The sequence below is a fragment of the Mustela erminea genome, chromosome 2 (assembly GCF_009829155.1).
Source record: "Mustela erminea isolate mMusErm1 chromosome 2, mMusErm1.Pri, whole genome shotgun sequence".
Classification (NCBI taxonomy): Eukaryota; Metazoa; Chordata; class Mammalia; order Carnivora; family Mustelidae; genus Mustela; species Mustela erminea.
Window position 1 is genome coordinate 74502314 of NC_045615.1, and position 19241 is coordinate 74521554.

The 19241-nt window shown below is 37.4% G+C and overlaps 1 protein-coding gene and 1 long non-coding RNA gene across 6 annotated transcripts in view; one reads left to right on the forward strand and one right to left on the reverse strand.

Annotated features, from left to right (window-relative positions):
• The window catches only part of LOC116584635, a 29887-nt gene extending 11892 nt beyond the window's left edge, over positions 1–17995 (reverse strand). Inside the window, exons 1-3 of one of the 2 annotated variants that reach the window (XR_004283266.1) lie at positions 17796–17995; positions 13029–13136; positions 9979–10061 (exon numbers count right to left, since the gene is read on the reverse strand). This is a non-coding gene — a long non-coding RNA (uncharacterized LOC116584635). Of the gene's footprint in view, positions 1–9978; positions 10062–13028; positions 13137–17795 lie in introns of those variants that run through there. The other variant, XR_004283267.1, reaches the window with a different exon arrangement.
• Positions 17996–18264: 269 nt separating this feature from the next.
• NDST3 (N-deacetylase and N-sulfotransferase 3) overlaps positions 18265–19241 on the forward strand; it is a 175973-nt gene continuing 174996 nt past the window's right edge. For 3 of the 4 annotated variants that reach the window (XM_032333268.1, XM_032333273.1, XM_032333272.1), the window contains exon 1: positions 18265–19239. The gene's annotated coding sequence lies outside the window, so the exon portion shown is untranslated. The remainder of the gene's footprint in view (positions 19240–19241) is intronic. The other variant, XM_032333269.1, reaches the window with a different exon arrangement.

The window sequence follows — 19241 nt, forward strand, 5'->3', positions numbered from 1 at the left end:
TCTCTCTCTGCCTGTCTCTCTCTCTGTCAAATAAATAAATAAAATCTTAAAAAAAAAATAAATAAAATAAAATAAAATAAGTTAATCTAGGAATAAAATGAGCCAACCATGTGATAAATACAACTTATTAAAAAATTACCCAATGCTAAATACCAAAGGGATTCCCATTCATAATGCAAGCAAGTCAAGGTTGTCACATTTCAACACTAAAATCTTATCTTGAAATAGATAAACAGGAAAATAGGTTTTGTCGAAATCATGCAAATAGTCTTTTTTTTTTAATTATTAAAGATTTATTTATTTATTTGAGAGAGGGAAAGGGAGAGAGAGAGAAGGATGGGAGAGAGGGATAGAGTCGGAAGCAGTGTCTGTGCTGAGCACAGAGCTGGACATGGGGCTCAATCTCACCACCCTGAGATCAGGGCCCTGTGATGATAACCTCAGCTGAAACCAAGAGTCAGAGGCTTAACCAACTGTACCCCACTGAGGCACCTGAAATCAAGGGGATATTCTATATAATTTAATAAACCAAAGAACTAGATTTGATGAAGGAGCAGAAGGCTAGCTGAAGATAAAGCATAAATGGACACCCTGCAACCTCCCCCCCATCTCCACTCTTGGGGAGGGACATTCTTCCAGGACTCTCCCAACTATCTTAATGTTAATACCTTGCTTGGGGGAAGGCAAGGGGGGAACAAAACCTTAACTTGACAATGGCAAGGCCTCCCTTTTCCTTACTTCCCCCAACTCCCAAGTATATAATCAGTCACCCCCTCACAATCTCAGTGCAGCTGCTCTTTCTGTCCAGCAGTCCTGTCCCCGTGCTTTAATGAAACTACCATTTTACACCAAAGAGGTCTCAAGAATTCTTTCTTGGTGGTTGGCTCCAGACCTCATCCCACCGAACCACACCTATATTCTAAAACCACATCAGATTTAGAAGAACCTAACTGCAAAGCACAGGAAGAAAAAGCAGAAATAATCCAAATATTTAGATAACAGTAATCAGTAACAAACCATTTTAAAAGACCCCGATTCGTTGGGCATCTGGGTGGCACAGTCATCTGAATGTGGAACTTGGTTCCGGTTCAGTTCTCTTCTCAGGGTCATGAGATCAAACCCCGCATTGGTCTTGGCTTAAGATTCTCACTGCCTCTCTCTGTCTCTCCCCTCTGTGCTCTCTCTAAACATACAAATCTAAAAAAAAATAGGACCCCCATTCACAATAGTAAAAATATATGAAATATAAAAATACATAGGCTTAATCTGAAGGATCTACATGAAGAAAACATAAAAACCTTTTTGAACGAGATTGTTTTAAAAGACTAAATTAAATACAGGTGTATTCCTGAATGAAAGGCAAAGCACTAAATATATTATCTGCAAATAATATATAGGTTCAAGGAAATTATAATCAATAATTATTAGTAAATATTAATATCAATCAAAATAAATAGAAAATATTTGAGAGCCTAAAGAAAAAATTCTGCAGTAAAAAATTTACCTGAAATTGAAATGTTGATTTAATGTTATTGATTCATTTTAGAACATACACATAATTACATAAAGCAGGCAATCCTTTACTTGTTGTGAACACTTAAGAATTGATAATTTTCCAGAATATATGAAAGTAGTAGATAGGTTTTTTTAAGCAACTGGAGACAAAAATTGTATTATTATTTTGGATTTGGGAATTATTTCATCTATAATTTCCTCTTTTTTGTGACTTTTAGATTTTCTTTCCAAATCAAAATACTTGAATTGTATTATCATTTATTCATGTAAAGTTCAGCAAGTTGGTTAATATCTCAAATCTTTGGTGACTTCATTTTTAAAATGAGATAGGATCTAGATAACAAGTTTAGCATTTGGATCCCCTCTTTCTGCTACAAAAGGAACAAGAAATATTATGAAAAGAAAGTCCTGCTCATTGATCTGCAAAAATTTTAGAAGGCTTCTTCTGTTTATATCAGACTACTTTCTGACCATTTAATTATAGAAACAGATTAAAAGATTTCTTAAGTAGTTTAAAATTAAATCTTTGACTTCTAAATAGATTGACAATTATATTGCTACATAAGCCGTAACTGTAAAACACTGCAATACAGTCTTTTCTCAAAATTTTCTGTCTACACAGATAGGAACAACTATGCACTTTTTATCAGTGGAATGTACACCACTTAAGTTTAGGAACAACAAGCCTTTCAGTATCCAAGTTACTTAATTGTCTTTCACATTTGACCTTTCAGCACTTTGGCAGAATCAAATTACGACAAATCAAAGGACTTTCACAATTCTAAACTTAAAAGCATCAGGGAACAGATTTTATGCAAAATATTTCCCTGAGGCTTAAGGGTGAGATCTCATAGCCTTTCTCTGGCTTCTTAAAAACTCTTTTAATTCTTTGCCTTGGGACTTTCTGATAAAACAGCAATCAGACTATAAATGGCAATACTCTATAGAGTGATAGATTGGAGCAAGCTTGTCCATTAAACCACAAGACAGTGTGCATTTATGAAGTTAATGACAAATGATCCCTTTCTGTATTATGCATTACTTTATTCACCATAATTATTGATCCCTAAAAGCCATTCTTTGAGCTAAAGTGCTTTAACCAAAGTGCCTTAATAGAATGTTCATTAGTGACCTCATAAAATGACACACAGGCAAAAGGAAAATAGAGACTTAAATCATCTATATCAAAATCTCGAATATGACATACACAACTGGAAATCTTTCAATATAAATCGCATATGAACAAGTAATACAAAGAGAAATCTAAACCCTGTATATGCTGTGTTCCATCCAAACTGGAATCCAACCCAGATTTCCTCAGGAACACTGCAATGATCAATCATATAGCAGACATCAGAAAGTGCAAAAACAGTGGTAATACATTAAAACACATTTTCAATAAGCCTAAAACCAAGCCCTTGAAATCTACAAAGAATGAAGAGGGGGAGGGGGAGAATGTGCCCCCTCATAACACAGTAATTCATCTTCACTTAATAAGATATAGGACACACTTAAGTGTGCATAAATCATTTCGTGTTTGTTCCATTTGTGTTTGTTCCACACTATGTGGCCTAGTAGGAGTACTCTGGCTACTGTTGATGTCAAAGAGAAGGAATATCACAGCAGTTAGACAAAGATAAGGTTATATTCCTTTCCTAAAGGTACAGAATTCACCTCCACTAATCTATAATCAGGAACAAGTTCTAAATGGCTATCGGAATTAGAAAAATTCCACATGACATAACTAGAAATTTCATGCTCAAAAAACTCACACTAGTAAACAATATAGCTTAGTAAACATGAAACAAAAGTGTTTCAAATTCTAGCTGTTCTAAATGTACTTTAAGTAATATTTTTTATTAGGCAATGTAACAGTAGAGACGAATTCAATCATTCACCTTTGGAGGAGACTTACAATTTCATCCTGCAGATAACATATACAAACAGTAGACTGTACATTAATTATTTTCTAATAACTAATAATTTATTTGAAACTGTATTTTAAGTGTCTATCCCAAGTTCTTTCCATACTTCCATCTTTTGGCTAGAGAATTCCTTGGTTATCTGTTTTAAAACTATGATGAGGAGGATTCAAAGAAAATACATCACAGAAGGCACATGCTGAACAATGTAATGTGTCTAATAAAGAGGTCACATAGATTGGGCCGATTGGAGAAGTTACCTCAAATCTGTTTGATTTTTGCAATGTTATGCGTTCTTACAAATATTTTATAATTATTTATCTACTTTCAAAAACAAATGCTACTAACATCTGACATTATGACAACTCTAGAGCTGTGATTTTTTTCAATTGGTTGTTACAAGCCAATATTTAAGCAGTGGTAAATACACCTTGAAATGTTCATATATATATGTGTGTGTGTGTGTATACATACATATACATGGTCTTCATTTAAGTTCTTTATTATTTTAACAATGTATTTTAGGGATAAGAAAACTAAATTCTATTCCTGAAACTAATATTACACTATATGTTAACTAACTGGAATTTAAACAAAAATTTGAAAAAAAAGACAAATAATTTCCTTCTAAATAGAAAGCCAATTACTAAAGCTAAAATTGCAAATCTAACCCAAGGTCAGGAGTCCAGGTTGTGAGAGTACCATAATGATAGAGGGAAAAGGGAGATTAATGTTCAGCCAGTGCTTTTTACAAATGGCTAATCTACATACATCACATTATTTCCCAAACAAAAGTCATTACATTCTTTCTTCCTGCTCCTGCTAAAGCCATCAAGCTGAATGTCCTGTTTTTATTCTTTTCCCATTAATATTATCTTTGATGAAAAATTTAAATATGATCTTTTCAGTGTAAAACTTTTAGCATACGACATATGCAGATATTTGGGGCATGGGAACAGGAAAACACAGTGTGATTGGTCCCAGGCCTCTAATATTATCTTAGATAACCACATAGAGCATACTTGAGTTAGGTCTATATGGCCCTTTCTTCCTGTGCATTAAAAAAATAAATTCTTTCACACCATAGTTTCCTTATTTTTAGAAAGGAATTATGTGTTTTCCTCCTGCAATTCAGTCAGGATACCATGGGAGGCTTTAAAAAATGTTAATAAGGAGCAGTAATTTAAAAAAAAAAAAAAGCTGAAATGCTACTCAGAGGAATTTTATAAGAATCTGCTGCCCTTATGAAGCTTGTATTACTTACAAAGGAGTAAAAATTCATCATCATCTCTGATTTTAGTACCTCACTCAATAATTTCACTTTATTATTCTCTTCATCCCTCTTCAAAGCCTTTCAATCATTCCAGTTTTATTTTCAGTGTTTTTCTTTAGTACCAAAATCTTGCTGAAATAAAACCTGACTGTAGAATCATTACAGGATTTGTTGGCAGTGCGGTCATTAAAATTGTGTGAGCATCTCCCTCATACAACTTCTTTAAAGGGCGTAACATAACACTAATACTGTATTTTTTATGGGAAGAAATATTTTTCTTTGTGTGCTAAGATCAAGAACAAGTGAAATCACACAGCACTAAATTCTGAAATTTTAGATAAAAAATTTCACAAATAAGTAAAAGATGGCTACGATGTCTTAAGGATAATCATTAACTATACTTATAAATTATAATTTTTTTCAGTGATACAGGTGATAATTTTTTTTTAAGATTTTTATTTATTTATTTGACAGAGAGAGATCACAAGTAGGCAGAGAGGCAGGCAGAGAGAGAGGGGGAAGCAGGCCCCCTGCTGAGCAGAGAGCCCGATGTGGGGCTCGATCCCAGGACCCTGGGATCATGACCTGAGCCGAAAGCAGAAGCTTTAACCCACTGAGCCACCCAGGTGCCCAGGTGATAATATTTTAAACAAAATAACTTTCATGCCCAAAATCATGGTATTTAAGGATGAAAGGAATCAACAGAGCTAGGGAATACATTAAACTTAAAATTCTGAAATATTTTGTTTTCATTTTGAGGATAAGGAAAATTTCAAAAACAGAAATAGGAACAGAGAATACTGAACTTCAGAGTACATAAGAATCATTTCAGGTGATTGATAAAATGCAGCTTCCCAATATGCCATCATTAAAGACTGTAATTTAATAGATGTGGGCAGAATTTGGGGGATCTGCATTTTAGCAAATATTCCCAATGATTCACAGATTCAGAGAGTCTGTTTGAGAAACACATGAATAAATGGGCAGAACTCAGGGCCCTTGACTCCAAGTTAAATACTGTTTCTGCTATACCACAACATCTTTGACTTTTTTTTTAAGATTTTATTTATTTATTTGACAGAGAGAGATCACAAGTAGGCAGAGAGGCAGGCAGAGAGAAAGAAGGAAGCAGGGTCCCTGCTGAGCAGAGCACCCAATAAGGTACTTAATGCCAGGACCCTGAGATCATGACCTGAGCCAAAGGCAGAGGCTAACCCACTGAGCTTGCCCAGGTGCCCCATTGTGCAAATATCTGGAATTATCAATCAATCCAAAGTGTCCACTGAGTCAACTGACCTTGATTTATAGAAATTACTATTAGAAATGTCATCCTTTCTTCCTGAGAGTACCTAATTAGCTACACTGAGATCACTTTGACTATTTCCATATTACTGTGGTTCTGGCTATAGAGAGGGATGACTAAGATCTGATACGTGTTTTCTGGTCAAAGATATAAATGGAAACTCAAAACATGACCCTCTGGTTGGAACAAAACCACTGACTAGTGGTAGAGTTACAAGGACATCGTCACTTTGAAAAAAATCTACCCTGGGAACACCTGAGTGGCAGCATTTGTTTTACCATCGTTAAATGTGGTCTGGTTTAAAAACAAAAAAAGAAGTGCTGCATCTCTCTGAAATTGGAAATTATTCTTAAAATGACAAACCCCTGGACTATTTTACCTTACACAGAAGCTTAGTAAATAAAACTGCAACAAAATAAAATCTGGACTTGTTCATCAAATTTACAAAGCAACTTGCTAAGGAAGAAGAAAAGATAAATTTTTCCACCTTTCACCAGCTTTCCACTTTAACCTCCTAGAGGGAATATCCTTTACCCATTCTACCTTGATCAAGCAGAAAAGCAACTAAATCTAAAATTGTGCCAAATGGGGCGCCTGGATGGCTCAGTGGGTTAAAGCCTCTGCCTTCCGCTCAGGTCATGATCCCAGGGTCCTGGGATGGAGCCCCGCATCGCATCGCATCAGGCTCTCTGCTCAGCGGGGAGCCTGCTTCCGCCTCTCTCTGCCTGCCTCTCTGCCTACTTGTGATCTCTGTCAAATAAATAAAATCTTTCCTTTTAAAAAATAAATAAATAAAAAATAAAATTGTGCCAAATGTAAAAAACATTGTAGAAAATTTCTTTTTTTTTCCCCCAGAAAGTGGGAAAGAAAATAGTTGTTCAATTTAGGATAATTATCAACTTTTTTGAAATTTAAGTCATAAAGTGCTTTCTATTCTTTAAGCTAATTACCTGGTATGGATTTAGAACACTGACCACCACAAATAAAATTTCCTTTTCACAGGAATGAGAGAAGTTTAATTTAAAGGAGTTAAAGAATCAGAGTTGAAGGTTTCATTCTATCACTAACTTGAACCTCTTTAAGAGGTTCAAGTTATTAAAGACTACAGCTTGGAGGGCCTCGGATGGCTCAGTGGGTTAAAGCCTCTGCCTTCGGCTCAGGTCATGATCCCTGGGTCCTGGGATCGAGCCCCACATTGGACTCTCTGCTCAGTGGGAAGCCTTCTTCCTCCTCTCTTTCTCTGCCTGCCTCTGCCTACTTGTGATCTCTGTCAAATAAATAAACAAAATCTTTAAAAAAAAAAAAAAAGACTACACCTTGAACCTCTGCTTCACTTGTAGGTAATATAATGAATCATCTAAGAATTTAATGAAATTGATTACAAAAGATTTTGCAAACCGTAAATCACCCTTTATCATCCCATTTATATTTGAATTTTCTAATTAGGAAATCCACTTCAGTGTTTTAAAAGTCTCTAAAATAACTTGAGGATTTAATTTGCTAAATTAAAAAATTACAACTCACTCCATTAAGTAGAGTTGACCCTTGAAAATACAGGGGTGAAAAGGCACCGAAACCCTGTGCAGTTGAAGATCTGTATATAACTTCTGACTTCCCCAAAATTTAACTAGTACCCTACTACTGACCTGAAGCTTTACTGGTGACATAAAGAGCAGATTAATAAATATTTTGTATGTTATACATACTATATATTATATTCTTACAATAAAGTAAGCTAGAAATAAAGAGAATGTTATTAAGAAAATCATAAGGAAGTGAAAACACATTTATAGTATTATAGTACTGCATTATTAAAAAAAATTTGTATATATGGACCTGTACAATTTAAACCCATGTTGTTCAAGGGTCAATAATACACTGACATGCATGTCATGGGATCTTGCCATGAGTGCTCTTGTATAGTATAAAAGCACAGCTAAATACCTTGGGAGCATTTCAGAAGAGGAGCACCTCAATTTGGTTACCTATTTTCTGTGAAGTGCTCTTGAACATGAAAGCTTCTGAGTGTTAATTGACACTTTCATCTTGAATTGGAGAGTCTTGACAAATTATCATTTTTTTTTAAATGCCACGTTGTACTCCTCACATCATTGTACTGAGTTTTCCTCATTTCCAAAGTTAACACAGCAAGAGTACATGGATAAATTTGCTCACATCAAGGACAGTGTACATGAAACACAATGACCAGAGCCAAGCCATACCTTCTTAACGTGACTTCAGTTCAGAAAGTGAGGTTGCTATAAAATTCCAAAATTTTGGCTTGTTTCCTCATTTAATATATTGTTCTTAAATTTTTCCCATGTATGAAATAAGTTCACAGACCTCTGATTGAAAATGATCCTTCATAGGGCATCTGGGTTGCTCAGTGAGTTGGGTGTCCAACTCTTGATTTTGGCTTAGGGCATGATCTCAGGGTTGTGGGATGGAGCCCCACATCAGACTCCAAGTTCAGCATGGAATCTGCTTGAGATTCTCTCTCTCCCACTCTCCCTCTGCCCCTCCCCCACCCTTGTTCTTTCTCTAAATAAATAAATAAAATCTTTATCTAAATAAATAAATATTTATTTATTTAATAAATGGAAAATACAGCTGTTAATAGTATTTGGGCTAACTGTCCAAGAAAAATGTTACTAAATTATTTATCGGCTAACTGTCCAACAAAAACGCTACTAAATCTCTACTCTGTGCAGACCAGCAAAGCATAAGTGGCAATAAGAAAGTCTTATTATAAATAAGAAAGTAGCAGGTTCTTAATGTTATCTGATTGGTGTGGAGAGGGAATGATCTGGGTTGGGGATAGAGAAATCATAGAGGTCTAACCTGATCTAAGAGACATTCCATAAAGAAGTTGAGGGTTCAACTGAACTGTATAGGAAAGGTCCATTTAGGTGAAGAGCAAAGCAGGTGATATAAGTACAGGTGGAGAGTTGAGTAAAGGTGTGGAGGAGGGAACTATATAAAGTCTGTGAAAAGATTAGCAAAAGCACAACTTATATATGCCTGAAGTTAAGTAATGATCTGAGATTCATCAGTGAATGAAACAAAAAAAATCTAGATAGTTTAGGTACCCAAAATAAACTTCTATATCAACAGCCAAAGACTGGGAATCCAACCTATATGTTTAGTTATTGAGGTGACACTTCTGACACAAAAATAGATGGCCTAAGTTGACTTTTTTAAAAAATAAAAACTTAAATTTAATGAGAATAGTGGATAGGATATTTTCTCTTTCATGCCACATGTTTATTTGATTGGATTTTTTACATTGCAAACAGATGTTTTAAAGTAATTTCAGTACACTTTAATCTTAATGACAGAGAAGTCATGACATTTAAATGTCACAAATATTTGCTATAGAGGTATTCTTTTACAAAACGTTAGATTAAAATACTAAAGAGAAACACACCAAATGCTAATGGTTACGGTCTCTGTGTGTAAAGCAATGAATGATAATTCTTCTTCTGTATAATTAAACTTGAATACTTACAGTAGTAAAGAGTAAAATGAAACAAATTCCAGTTAGTCATACTTAGAGAATTATTTGGAAAATTTCAGCATTAAATGATAAAAAAGCAGAAAAGACAAAATAATGGACCAAACAAGATAAATGGTTATGCTCACATAAATATCCCTCCTCCCTCCAAGGAACATAAACCTTGTCTAATTCAAGGCTCCACCATCCCAAAAGTGTGGCCCTCAACCTCTTGGCCCAGTAAAGTAAAGTAAAGTAAAGTAAAGTAAAGTAAAGTAAAGTAAAAGTAAAGTAAAGTAAAGTTGTAGCTGAGTTTTAGGCAATACAATGGAGAAGGACATGAAAAAGAAAAAGATATCGTTTCGTGTCGGCGGTCTCTGAAGGAGTATATTATTCATCTATTCCATACAAATTACCATCAACTTACCACCTTAAACACAGATATTTATTATCTTACAGTTTCCTTGGGTCAGGAATACAGACACAGCCTTGTAGTTCCTTTGCTTAGGGTTGCACACTGCTGTTACAAAGATATTGGCTGAACAGCATTCTCATCTGGGGGCAAAGTGGGGAAGAATCCATTTCTAAGTCGACTCAGGACATCACCTACACATGAGAATAACATCCTGCCACCTCTGTCATAGTTGACTGGTTTACAGCACATCACTGATCCTGCCCGCTCTCACAGGGAGGGAGAGGATACAGGGAGAGGTCTCCTGAGCAACAGGAGACAAAGATAATAAGGGCTTCTCTCCCTCTCATCTGTCTACTACAGGAAGGTTCTCAGACATAATCACACAATCTTCCCTCTTGTATCCCATTAGCTAAAGCTGAACGACATCTAGTTGGAAGATGCAGACTTTTTTACCCCAGATTGCCATGTGCCCCTAATACCAATGTGATTATTGTGGAAGAAGGAGAGAGTGAATTTTGGGAGACAACTAGCAGACTGCCTTCCGATCAGAGAACTTCCAGTTAGAACTTCTGTGGCAATCCAAGAAATAAGGAACAAGACAGCATCTAGTAAGATTAGTAAACAGTCAGATGACATTCTCTGATTATAATTTGTAGTTTGATTATTAGAATAGAAATTAAATTCTGTTAAAGGTAGAAAAGTGTTTGAATAGAAAATCATGCTCAATTAACTAGTACCCCTAGATTTAATTGTCAGGTAAATTAATTCAAGACAGTCTTACAGCTTTCATTCCTATAAACACCATTAACCAGATAACCTCATTTTTAAAAAGTATATATCTGTATAACCTTTTGCCATTTTCATAGGACTTTCTCACGTATTGTATTTTATTCTCAGTTTTCTCAAAGAGTGTCCATTCCTCTCACTTAGCAGGTCAAGTTAAGTGACTGGCTAAAAATTCAGTAACTGGCAAATGGCACAGGCCAAGCTAATGCACAGGTCATATACCTCTACATAGATTCTACTACACCATAATGTCAAGAAATCAATTTCACTGAAGAATAAAATGCAAGATATTAAGCATTTGAACAAAAGCTAGATGAGATGCTGGTTAAGTTCCAGAAATATGGAAATATCAGATAATTGACAGATTCTTGTTTTGGTCCCTTTGCTGTGTTTGAGATAGCCTCGACCAAAAGGACTGATGAAAAGGAGAGAAGAAAGAAGGGAAGGCAGGCCAGACAGAGAGAGACAGCAGCTTACTAAAGGGTCCTGTCCCACTGGAAGAGCTTTAACATTGCAATAAGTGACTCCAAAGAGAATTTGTTAAGTCAAGAAAATTATTAGTTACAAAGTGAATCCAGTCCTTCAGAAATGTGATGGTTGCAAACACTGAGACCTTTCCAAAACAGGCTATTGCTAGGCTATTAAAATTAAACTCTTTCACATACACTCTCCACCCTTCATTCTCTAGTACCCTAGACCCACTATGGCTGTGGCTGTGGGTTTTTTTGTTTTGTTTTGTTTCTGGAGAACTAAAGAAAGAAATTGGGCCAAGTGTCATGACTCACTAAAGATCAGTCTCAGAGGTAAGTTTCTGCGATCCTTTACATGCCCTCACTCCTCCCCAGATTCAGTCAGATTGTTTGATATTCACTCTGATTACCCATTATGTTTCATTGTGGACTTATACTAGTAACTGATAATTGTAAGTAATGTAATTAAATTAAGTGTGAAATAAGATCTGTGTAATAATAATGTGAAAATCAGGATGTCAGGGTCTAGCTCACGCCTATATTTCTGCAGCACATTATATACACATACATAGACACCCCATATATAACTGTTGATGGTCTAAACATAACAAATTCACTGGGAAAGCATCACAATATAATGAAATGAGCATGAGTTTTGGAATTAAATTTCTGCCTATCATCATTTTTTTTTTTTTCATTTTTCTCTCCTCCCACCCTACAACTAACCAGCTTTAAAGGTCATCCACCATCAGTGGATAGACTCTGGAACATGACTTATACTTCCTAAACCTGGTTTTCGACTTCTACACAATTATAATGATACTTTGTTGAGCTCTCATACAGATTACACGACACAGCATATACAAAGCCCCAAGTTGTAGCAAGTGCTTGTCATGTTTTCTGTCTCATTGGCATCTCTGTTGCTATTACTGTGCAGAGATTCTATTATTACTACTTGTCAAAATGGCTAAGTTCTTAGGTAAAGGATTTGTAAAACAGACACAGATAGATATATACATAAAATGATCAAGTCTGATGTAAAGGAATGATAATATATAGTTTATTATTTGTAAAGTATTACAAATTGAATTGATATGGTTTTCCTGGCTTCGTTTGGTTTAAATTCTATCTTATACTGAAAAACAATAGTTTTCAATATTTAGTTACAGTTATGATTCTTAAGAGCCAGAAAACTGTTGCTCCCAGAGAAGTGAAGCTTGAATGAAAAATATTTCTGTTACCACCCCAAGCCCTTTAACTAAGTTTAAAAATTTTTTGTGTGTGTAAATACAAAGCTGTTACATTTTAAGTTCTAAACATATAGTTGAAATATAAAACCACAGGCACAATGACCAACGGAATCTTTCAAAAGTTAACTCTTATACTTTACATAAATGGCTTAAGAAAAAAGAACATTTTCAGGGGCGCCTGGGTGGCTCAGTAGGTTAAGCCTCTTCCTTCAGCGCAGGTCATGATCCCAGGGTCCTGGGATGGAGTCCCGCATCGGGCTCTCTGCTCAGCGGGGAGCCTGCTTCCCCCTTTCTCTCTGCCTGCCTCTCTGCCTACTTGTGATCTCCCTCTCTGTCAAATAAACAAATAAAATCTTTAAAAAAGAAAAAAGAACATTTTCAGATTTGGATTCATTTGTCCAAGCAACACTTATTTATTTTTGTCAGAAAACTGCACTTTATCTTACAGAAGAAAAATAAAATGATCATGAATCCCAGCAATTAAAATGAGACTTTGGAGAAAAATACTTTGAACTTAACCAGTAAGTTCCCGTAATTTCATTCATCTATATGTTTGATTTGAAGTTTGATTTTAAGAAAACTGAAGGAGAGCATCTATTACCTTTTTGCTCCAAATGCCAAAGATGCTGAGAAACACCTAAATTTAATGCCAGGTGAGCAGAGTTTCCATTTCCATTTCTTCTATACCACTGAGGGCACTTGTTCATGTCTGAGGGTAAAAAAAAAAAAAAAAAAAAAAACAAAAAACAAAACACAAAACTGTATGCATAAATTTTCCCTTTACCAATTAAATTTTCATTTTTTATACTCACAGTTCTCTAATTCCAGTGTTTGGTGAAGTCAGTCAAAAAGCCTCCAGCCTAAGAATATTGGATTGGTCAATCCATTTGTACAGGGCATCTTAATTTTCTCTGCCATTTCTTTTTTCTCTAACAACTTCTCATATCACTATTTCAAAGACATACTTTCAGAGGAACAAAACAAAATTAACTCATACACCTCTTACTCCTTGAATATTTATTATTTTCTTCAACCTCTTGAAATCCAAGGATCAGATATAATGGAGAAATAGCATACTGAGATGGAAGGGAATATATTCTGAGTTCTTTATGAAGCCTGTTTTCACACAATTTGAGAACAGAATCACCCACTTTATTCTCACAATGAATCTGTCTGGTACTACATGGCATGAGGCCAAACTATAAAACGATGTTTTAATGTTGGAAGCAAGTTCAAAGAAACACCTTAATGAAGTTTGGTCCTGCCTGAATATTAAGAATAGCTTCGAAGACTCAACAGAGCATGTTCTACAATCTGATGATTACTTGTATTTCCCCATATAAGGTGGAACAAAACAACAGTTATTTCAACAGTGTATGCTAAACCTATAGATACGAATACGTTTATACTGCCAGTCATCACCCCAGGCTTGTAATTAACTCTGCAAACATTATGCCTCGCACCTAAGAACTTAAACTAGTTGCACAAAGAGAAAAAACTATTTTTTGAGGACAAAGCATTTGAAATTACACAGAACTGATAGAAAATAATGAGTAGAGGAATTCTTTGGCTCAAGAATAAAAAACATTTAATGACAGGATAAAATAAAATGATTTCCTTTATCAGGGACAGTGTAAAACATTACCTACTAGGCTAAGAAATTTTTTTTTTCTCTTCCTTAGTGTATTTTAAATGACCACAGTTGTGCAGACCCTGGACCTAGGGCAGTGGAAAACACTAAATGAACCAGTAAGGGAGGCAGCCCTCAAGGACATAAGAGCGTTGCAGCCATTTACCTGTTTCCAAATTTTGCTATTTTACTTTAAAAAAAATTTTTTTATTTGGTAATTTACTTAATTGATTGTATGGAGAACCAATTAAAATACTGACTCTATTGTATATTTATTATGATTAACATAAAAACAGATACTGTTTTTGAAAACCAAATAATTTATATAATAATAAGTGTTCAGAGGCACCTTGGTGGCTCAGTCAGTTAAGCATCTGACTCTTGATTTCAGCTCAGGTCATGATCTCAGGGTCCTGGGATCAAACCCCATATTAGGCTCTGCACTCAGTGGGGAGTCTGCTTGAGGATTCTTTCTCTCCCCCCTCCCTCTGCTCCTCCCTGCCACTTGGACATCTTGGACATACACTCTCTTTCTAAAGTAAATGAACCTTTAATAATAATAATAATAATAAATGCTCATTCTTACAGACCACATAAGACAACCAGTGTTCTCAATAATGTTCTAAACCAGAGGGTTGTAAAGTGTGGTCTCAGGTAAATAGCATCTGTATCATGTATGAACTTGTTAAAAATGCAAATTCTCAGGCCCCACCCACCTCTACTAAATCAGAACCTGAGAATGGGGCCCAGCAACCTGTGATTTAGTAAGTCCTCCAGAGGATTCTGATATAAACTTAAGTTTGAGAACCACTGTTCCAACCTAGTCTATGAAGCTTTAAAGCAATGTTATAGAAAATGAAATCTTCATCCCACTAACTCAACCTTATATACTTTTCAGAGGCAATGTTTGCAACGAGACTTGGAAGCCAGTAAAAGTGATTTTTCTGTGGTTTTCAAGAAGCCAAATACCTGATTCCACTTTGCTTCCTCCTCACCAATCATTTTGCTGAGATTTTTGGTTTTGATCTATTTTTACTTTAATATCTCTTAAGACAGTAGAACTGGGGTACACTTCCTTGAGCTGAGTTAGCAGTTCCCAGCTAGAAACATGTTTTCTTTGAAATCTTCACTCCATTATCTTCAGCTTAACAGTGTCACTAATTACTACACTATAAATTCAAGCTGAATATTTTTCAAGAAAAGTAATACACTTACTAGCTATTTCAGACCAGAAGTACTGATGTGTTCTTTATAAACCCCTACATTTTTAGAAACTAGTTAGAATAATATATTGCTTTAATTTAGACATTGAAAAATAGAAGACAACTCTGAAAATAGAAATGACCTTTCCCAAAATTCTTTTATAACCATCACCCTCCACATAGAAGCATTTAGATGAAGGCCAAAGACCTATCAAAATATAAATAATTTTTAACCTATTAAAATTTTTAGAATCTCTACATCACTGTGATTCAAAGCCTTATTTCAAAGTCACTAAATACAATAATTATTTCAATTTACAAAAGTATTTAGATTTGTTCTTTTTCTCTTCTTAGTGGTTTCTTAAGATACATAATTTACAGACTCTTCCTTTTGCATTTGAAGCTATGCATCTAACAAAAAATATGTCACATTGTCTCAAAGCTTCTCAGAGGCTGCTAGAAGCCTGAACTTCCTTTTTTTTTTTTTTTTCTTTTTAGGTTCCCAGTATGTATGTAAATAGTAATAATAGGTAATAAGCTAAAGGTGGTTACAAAAACTGTGGTATATCCTTAAAGTATAAACTAGCACATTTGTCACATTCAAAAATACAGTATCACCTCATTTGGAGATAATTTAACTTGAGAAGCTTCAGAAATGTGAGGCCCTGGACTACATTGTTTTCTTCACCTCTGCCTCACCCACTGTCACAGGTTTTTGATTGTCTATAACTCTTGTTACACTAAATGGAATACCAGTCTGGAGGAAAAACTGTTCCCTGGCCTTAATATTCTTGGGTTAGAGAAAGAAGATAGGAAGGAAAGGCTAGAGGGGCAATGGTTGACAGAGCTATCTGTTCTGTCTTTACCTGTCTGCTGGGCAGGTAAAGAGAAAGGGATATAGGTGGCATATCAATCTGCTAAAACACTGGCCTAAATTTTCCAGGTGCACAGATAGAAATTTCTGAAATAGGGCTATGGGATCTATCTCCTAGGAAAAGTTGGCACTTTCAGATGGATGGCTGGAAGTACCCGTCATCCATGAACTGGAAGTAGCAGTTCTTCCCAAAGCATCAGGAAACTCAATTGTGTCTCTGTCACATCCAGCTAAAGAAAATGCCAGAATACAGCCATTAAAAATACTGAGTATCTTATTCTGTAAAAGAGGTTTTCTATTTTTTGGTTTGTTTATTTTTGTACATGTAAGATAGAAGAAGAAAGAAGTCAATGCCATTCAGCATATATGGACTCGTGAATCTTGTCTGTTTCCTAAAATCTTATAGAAGAGTATGGCCTCCTATTCCCGCATGAGTACCCTGAAGGGCAGAGAAGTTTCCTGCTTTGCTTTTCTTTTTAAATTATTACCGTCCTCCCACAGCCATGTCATCAATGTTCTATCTTTTTTTTATGATTGAAATGATGAATGCATGATATGGACAACATATCATATGGATAACAGAGCAGGCTCTCTTGAAAGGAGTGTAAAACAATAAACCCAGTTTCTTAAAATTGCTGAATGGCACCAAGCAGGGGCAAGGGGCACCAGCTAAAAAAATAAATAAATAAACCAATTTAGTACATGTCATTTGGCCAGAGATTGTTACCATCTTGACATTTTTGTAGTCTTCCAAAAGAAGTAATAGGTTCAGACACTTCTATAACCTCCATCATGTAGAGCAAAAAGAATATGCAACTTTCCCAGCTTTTTAAAATTCCAAACTAACACTTTCAGAACACTGGGATTTAATTAAAGGTCTTGCTCTACAATATCCAAATGCCCTCAAAAAGTTAATAAATGGTCAAAGTGTTTAATTCCTGTATCATTTATTTGGGTCTTTCAATTCCAATGGACAAAAATTTCAACTCAAGGTGCTTCAAAGCAAACTACTGATTCATATTTGAATACTGAAAAACAAGGTAAGATCTTGTTTCAGCCATAGCTGGACTCTGAGCTCAAATATTCCCCATCTGTGGTTTAACTTTCCTCCAACTCCCAGGCATGCCTCCCTGAGTATTAGCTTCATTCTCAAACTTCATATGCTGATACAAGAAGTTCCAACCTCACACATCATTCTGCAAAGACTGCATAGAAAAGAGTCTACTTCCTTACGTGGGGGGTGGGAGGTGGTGGCCAAAAAAAAATCCTAGGACGGTGGCTTTTTGTCTCTGATTGGCCAGGTTCGGTCACATACTTTTCTGTAAAGTAATCCCAGCTACCGGGAGTACACAACACCTCCAATGGTGAGACTTGAGTCTTGGGTCCCCCAGTGAGTGAGAGTAGCTATTGATCTGAAGCAAATGGGCTAAAGCGTGAGGCTGTGTTGTTGGAACCTCCAAAATCACAGGTGTACTGCTTCCATAAACAGGTGTGAGTAGTTGGGACAAAAGACCACAGACAGCCACTACAAGTTATCGTTAGAAGCCCCAACCTCCCCGACTTGTTAAACTCTCACATATGCTATGTTAGTGGATCAAAATATGATTTTTAAAAAAACCATTCGATTCTCGACTTAAGTTTTGAAGGAGTGCAACCTCACACCTTGTATCCAAAATGTCGCTTCCCCCGTTGGTCTTCCACTTGTCTTCAGGAACTGGAGCACTTGGTCTTTGGGAAAGCCGGCAAACAGAGGCACCAACTCTGGTTCACAACCCGGAAGCCGCCCGCCACTTGCGGCCAGGTCGTGTCACCACGACCACCAGCAAGAGCAAGACCAGAGGGAACGATGCAGCCACTTCCCAGGCGGCGCGACCAGTATCATCCTTGGCGGCCCCCACCTTCTGCTAGCGGCGGCCGTCGGAACGCGCCGGCCGGGGGGGGACGCCCGGGGTCACCAGGCAGAGGCCGGGGCTGGCGGATCCTCAGGGTAGACCCTGGCTTGCCGCGAGCCGGGCGGATGGCGGCTCCTCCAGACCCCTGCTCCCGCCCCCATCCCCACCCCTTCCCCAGCCGGGAGCGCGCGCGGGCCGGGAGCGGGGAGGCGGCGGGAGGGCGGCGGCGGCGGCGCGGCCGGGCGGGTCCCGGGGACGCGGTGCGCGTCGGAGCGAGCGCACGAGTCCCCGGCGCGCCCGCCGCGCTCGCCCCGCAGCCGCTGCCAGCCGGGCGCCGCCCGCGCTCTGGACCAGCCCGGGTAGCCCACCGAAGGCGTCCGCGGGGCCCCGGGGCGGGAGAGGAAGGGCCGTCCGCCTCGTCCCCGCTCGGCTCCCAGCACTGAGTCCCCTCCATACGCCACCCGGACTGCGGGGCTGCCCCCGGGAGTCGCTGAGGCCGAGCACCCCGGGAAGGAGGATCCCACGGACGCCTGCAGCCCGAGGTAATCACCGTGGAAGACGGACGGGGCCGGTCCTCGCCCAGGAGCCCGACCCCGGGGGCTCGGAATGCGGACTCCAGAATGCGCACTCTCGATCAGGACAAGTTTCTCGCGGTTTGAAGGGGTCCTGAAACCGTCACTAGTTATTATTTGATTAGCCTTTCCTCTTGTGTTTTAAATAAGTTTATTTAGACAATGGAAAAAATAGCCTCCCGGATGACTGTAGGTTTATAAATATAATCCCGAAAGTTTTGCATGGTGTGGTTATTTGCTTATGCATATTTATTAACCTTTAACTCTGCAGCTAGGCAGAAAATTGACATTTAAAATATTCTTTGAGGAACATTACAAGTTCGCTGTTGCGTTCAGGCATCGTGTTATTTATCAGCTTAGTTAGCATCTGTCTTCCCGAAGCGGTACCAAAGCCTGTCCCTTGGCGACGGGTCTTGCATGTGACACTCTTGCCCTCTAGTGCCTCACCAGCTTGGTAGCAGTTTGATGGCTAATATTAATAAGATGTTACATAACACAAGGGTACTGGGCCAGAACTGGTATTGCTGCCGCTCGTGAAGCCAAAAAGCCTGAGCCGGTGGCAGTGGATGCTGCTGTTTGAGTTTCTTTTATATCTGTTGAAAGTTTCTCAAGCATTTTCGGTGCTTCCAACTTTAATTCCAGGT